At 41.7% G+C, this 5,467-nt stretch overlaps 1 non-coding gene across 1 annotated transcript; it reads right to left on the minus strand.

Moving 5' to 3' along the window:
• Nucleotides 1-285: 285 nt before the first annotated feature.
• LOC118358743 (uncharacterized) lies at nucleotides 286-5,376 on the minus strand. The gene is made up of 3 exons (XR_008080221.1): nucleotides 4,314-5,376; nucleotides 3,120-3,199; nucleotides 286-2,181 (listed from the first exon to the last, which is right to left on the minus strand). It is a non-coding gene; the product is annotated as an uncharacterized LOC118358743 (transcript).
• Between the last annotated feature and the right edge of the window lie 91 nt (nucleotides 5,377-5,467).

Consider the following 5,467-nt stretch of genomic DNA (forward strand, 5'->3'; position numbering starts at 1 on the left):
TTGGTCAAACATTAAAATGCATCCTCATGATTCCTCGGACCCTTTTTTTTCTGACCCTTTTTTTCAATTGTCGTCTAAAATGACATACCCAAATGTAACTGTCTGTAGCTCAGGACCTGACGCAAGGATATGCATATACTTGATACCATTTGAAAGGAAACACTTTGAAGTTTGTGGAAATGTGAAATTAATGTAGGAGAATATAACACATTAGATCTGGTAAAAGATGATACAAACCAAAAAACATGCATTTTCTTTTTTTTTCATCATCTTTGAAATGCAAGAATAAGGCCATAATATTGCAGTTAAGGCGTCATTTAGATTTTGGCCACTAGATGCAGCCTGTGTGCAAAGTTCAGATTGAGCCAATGAAGCATTGCAATACTGCACAGTATTTTGTATCAAGTCTGCCCAAATGTGCCGAATTGGTCAATTGATACATTTTCAACTACATAAATATAGTGAACATACAAAAATAATTTAAGTTTACATACCCAGGAATGTCATACATGATGGATCATTTAGCTTATACACTAACTTTCACACATCTAGATGGCCGGGCGGGGTGGGTATGGAGCCAGAGATAGCAGGGGTTCAAACTACAGAACCCAGTTCCTACATTTTGAATATAAAAATTTATTTTTATCAAACAAAACAATTCTAAAAAAAAATATGGGACCCTCAGGATGAAAAATCAGAGCAAGATTACTGAATGTAAGTACATTACCTTTACCTTCAGAGGTGAATGTATCAAACCAGTTGCTGTGATAAAAGTTTTTGTTGTTGTGTGCATTCTCCTCAAACAATACAGTATGGTATTTTTCACTGTAATAGCTACTGTAAATTGGACAGTGCAGTTAGATTAAGAAGAATGTAATATTTCTGCCCATATAAGACATGTCTATGTCCTGGAAAGTTTGCTTTTACTTACAACGTCCTTCTAGTCACATTAGAGCATGTTAGCCTCAACTGTCCCACAATAGTGACCCCGATCCCGTAGGGGTTTTTAATGGCTGCCTCCTCCCTCTGCCCACGTTGAGATGCTGACAGTGGCACACTGGGCAGCAGGATATGTTGCACATATTGATGATGTACAGTGAGTCAGTTCTTTACTGAACAAGGTTGATTCATTGTAAAACCAGTACTGCAACTCCCGTACGGACTCCGAAGAGGAAGGTTGAAAGCCATGCATCGAAACACAACCCTGCCAAGCCGCACTGCCGGAGGAAACACCGTACAACTGGTGACTGAAGTCAGCGTGCATGTGCCCGGCCTGTCATAAGGAGCCGCTAGAGTGCAATGGGACAAGGACATCCCAGCCAGCTTAACCCTCCCATAACCCAGACAACACTGGGCCACCTCGTCAGTCTCCCGGTCTCGGCTGGCTGCGAGACAGCCTGGGATTGAACCTGGGTCTGTAGTGACGCCTTTAGCATTGTGATGCAGAGACTGCTGCGCCACTCGGGAGGCACTGGAGTCCTATTTTGACAGTGGAATATAGCAACTATAGTCTAACAAAATTAATGACAATCACTGAATTATGTTGCACAAAATATCTTGAGTCATGCATTCCTGCTTGGATGCGTTAGATGAAACAACTTATTACACTTCTTAATAAACCACTATGAATTACTTTTTGAGATTACGCATGATCTAGGTTCTACCAAATCATGGGCTGGTGCCACCAACTGTAACTGGGCGTGAGTTGGCAGTGCTTGCAGTGATGTGGGCTGGTGTGGATAAAATGCTAGGGTCGAATTCTTGTCCCTGTCAGCCGCTGGCAGAGCCTGTCGAGGAGGAGTCTCAGGGTGGCTGTGTTTGTCTCTTCCTGAGCCCAAGAAGCTGCTCCAGAACATTTCCCTATAGTCCAGGATGTTGGTCCAAATGCTCACGTTCTTCCCACAGCCACCGACTGCTCTGGTTCTGCTGTCCACATCTATGTGAGTGTCAATAAGGGCAAAGAATCCTCAGAAAAAGGTGTCCATTGAGCCTCCACTCGGTGCCACTCTGACACAGTTTCCTCAGGACCCAAGTAGGCTGACCTTATGGTGCGGGCCAGGGAACGGTCTCTCACTCTTACGAAGGCTGTATTGTGTTGGGGAATCAGTAATCCGAGCACAGTCCTCCTCTCAACGTGTGAATTGAATGTCCCTGTATGTTTTGAATAATGTATCTACAGTCCTGAAAAGAAGAAGAACACATACAGACAGTCAGACAGAGGTCATAGCCAGCCACCACATTACATAAGATGTTATTGTGTTTGAGTACAACATCTATAATCCGTGCAGGCTGCCATTTAATTGTGTTGTATTATCATGTCAAGAGGATGAAGGGAGGAAAATAGTTGTGTGCCTGTGTTGTATGTCAATGATTCCCTTCTATATATTTTAGTCTACGGGGAGGGACAGACAGACATCATAATTATGAACATTTTCAACATTATGAAATTAGTCTTTTGAGTCAAAGTCTTTGTGTTGCACACATAAACGCACATGCACGCACCAACGCAGGCATGCACACACACACACACACACACACACACACACACACACACACACACACACACACACACACACACACACACACACACACACACACACACACACACACGCACACGCACACACACACAGACACACTCCCACCCACTGCCCCTCCACACATTTTTTTGAAATCCACATTACGAAGAATTCACATCCTCAGGTTCCCAATCTGTCTCTTTCCAATAAGGACACAGATGTCACACACACTACTGGCATCTAATGTCTCCCCACTGGACACAGATGACAATAAGTTGTCTATTCCACATTGGTTCAACATTGTTTCCACTGCATTTCAATGAAACTATGTTGATTCAACCAGTGTGTGTGCCCAGTGGTTCACTACTCCTAAACCATCGACAGCCATTTGTTCTGGAGACTTCCCACGAAGGAGGAACCAATCAATCTATTCTGGGCATCAACTACCAGCTAAAGAGGAGTAGTATGTCCTTGAGTGGTAGATCATCTGATATTCCCTGTATAGTCAAAATGAGTGGAAATTATGTAACAACCAATCGTATTGCAATGCATAATTTAAACCTTACAACACTACACAGATATCTTGCAGCTGTCATGTTGTACCTTTTCCTGTGGACTTGGACTGGCTGGCTGCCACAGTGGTCATGTCAGATGGCAGACCTACATACACCCCGCCATAGTTCCTGAGAGAGGTAGTATGAAAAAAGATCCAAGGTCACATGACATCCAGACACTATATCGTGGCAGACTCTCACCAACGACAGGGTATGATGTGTGTTACCACTGCAGTGTGTGTGTACAGAATGTAACCAAAACACATTAAGGAAGCATCAGTCCCAGAGATGATTTCCAGACATCAAAAATACAAATATTTTGGAAGTTGAAAACACATATTTTCCAGACGTTGAAATCAGGTGCATTTTAGGTGCTGAATGAAAAGTGAAGACACCTTCTGCAGATGTAAAAACATAAACACACATATCCAGACAATGAAAATAAGTTGTTTTCAATGACAGAAAATACATATTTCCTGTCATTGATTCTACAGCAAAATTTCAACTGCTATACATTATCAATAAGAATAACAAACAGACCAGTTTATCTACAATAACATTCTTAGTCATGGTTACAGACATTTTTTCTTGCTATGACTGTGATGTTTTTATTTATCTACCTTAGTTGAATGCACTGACTGTAAGTCACTCTGGATAAGAGGGTCTGCTGAATGACCAAAATGTAAAAACAAACACGTGCAAAGCATGCTGGGTATTATTCCAAACAAGTACAAATTTGGTCGGTGCAGACCAGATCCAAATCTGAACAAATCATAGACGTCAAGTCTATGTTTCACAAGTTTGAACAACACAGTACTGTACGGCACAGAAGAGCACAGTACAGTAGAGTATGGGTATAGTTTAATTCAGAGTACAGTATAGTTCAGTAAAGTACAATACAGTACACTATACATTACTGTACTCTACTGTATTGTACTGTACTGTTCTTTACTGTGTACTGTAATGTACTCTGCCTTGCTCTACTGTACTGTACTGTGTTGTCCAAACATAGACGTCTATAATTGATTCAGATTTGGTGCAGTCCGGACCAAATCTGAACCAATTATAGACGTATATGTTTAGGCCAAATATAGGTCCGTCTGGACCAGACAACTGTGGACGTTGAAATCAAGGCCGGACGGTATATGCTTAATGGGATCTAATGACTGTAAGAACACACATGGTTTGGATTGTTTGGGCTAAACCTTTTGCAGTGTAGTAGGACGATAGCACAATCACTTACCTTCTTTTCTCATCGTCTGGTGAGGGTTCTTCTGTCCTGATTAAGACAATAACCACATATCAGCTCACATGACCGGATAGAATGCTCAAAGCACAAACATATTGTACATAACAGCCAACACGTCACAGAGAATGTATTAATATAGTTGACCTGGATAGTGAATGTGACTTGATTATGAGATGGGCAAGACTTGGGGTGGCAGGTGGCCTAGTGTTTGGAGCGTTGGACTAGTAACTGAAAGGTTGCAAGATCAAATTCCTGAGCTGACAAGGTAAAAATCTGTAGTTCTACCCCTGAACAAGGCAGTTAACCCACCGTTCCTAGGCTGTCATTGAAAATAAGAATTTGTTCTTAACTGACTTGCTTAGTTAAATAACGGAAAAATAAATAAAAACTTGATATAGTGGTTCTGTGAGGCCACTGATCATAGGGAATCAACAATGTGGATGATGGTTTTCTACCTACAATGAATGAAGGTGAAATGGTTACTGGACTATGCCCTGGACATTGTCACGTTTCTTCTCTGTCCACAAAAGAGGCATGAAAAAGTAAGTGTACATGTCGTGTCTGTGTGACAACGGGGCATTGTAGGCCTGGAGGTGTGTGACTGACTGGCTGGCTGTGGTTGGCAGTGTGCTGCTGTCAGGGTTCTGGATTGAGCACTTTAACTGCTCAGATGTTCATCATAAAGCACACACACTGAAGGATTTTTTTTTAAATTGGGGAAATGTCTGCCCCCTCCCTCTGCCCACGTTGTGATGCTGACAGTGGCACACTGCGTCTGGTGGAGGACAGGGCAGCAGGATGTTGCACATATTGTTGATGAGTGAGTCAGTTCTTTACTGAACAAGGCTGATTCATTGTAAAAATCAGTACTGTTGACATATTTTCATTTCTCAACACACTAATATTCTATTCGTAGGATTCACATTAAATGTTTGCATCGTACAAATACCATATTTGAAAGTAGGCATTTTGAGTAATGCAAGGGAATATCAGTATAAGATACATACATGTAATAGACCTTTTTTATTTAAGACAGATTACATTACATTTCTCTCATTCTTTCTCTCACACTCTATCTCTCTTTCTCCCCCCCTCTCTCTCCCACCTCTCTCTTTCTCCCCCCTCTCTCTCTCTATTATCTTTCTCCC

Source organism: Oncorhynchus keta, chromosome 26, assembly GCF_023373465.1.
Source record: "Oncorhynchus keta strain PuntledgeMale-10-30-2019 chromosome 26, Oket_V2, whole genome shotgun sequence".
NCBI lineage: Eukaryota > Metazoa > Chordata > Actinopteri > Salmoniformes > Salmonidae > Oncorhynchus > Oncorhynchus keta.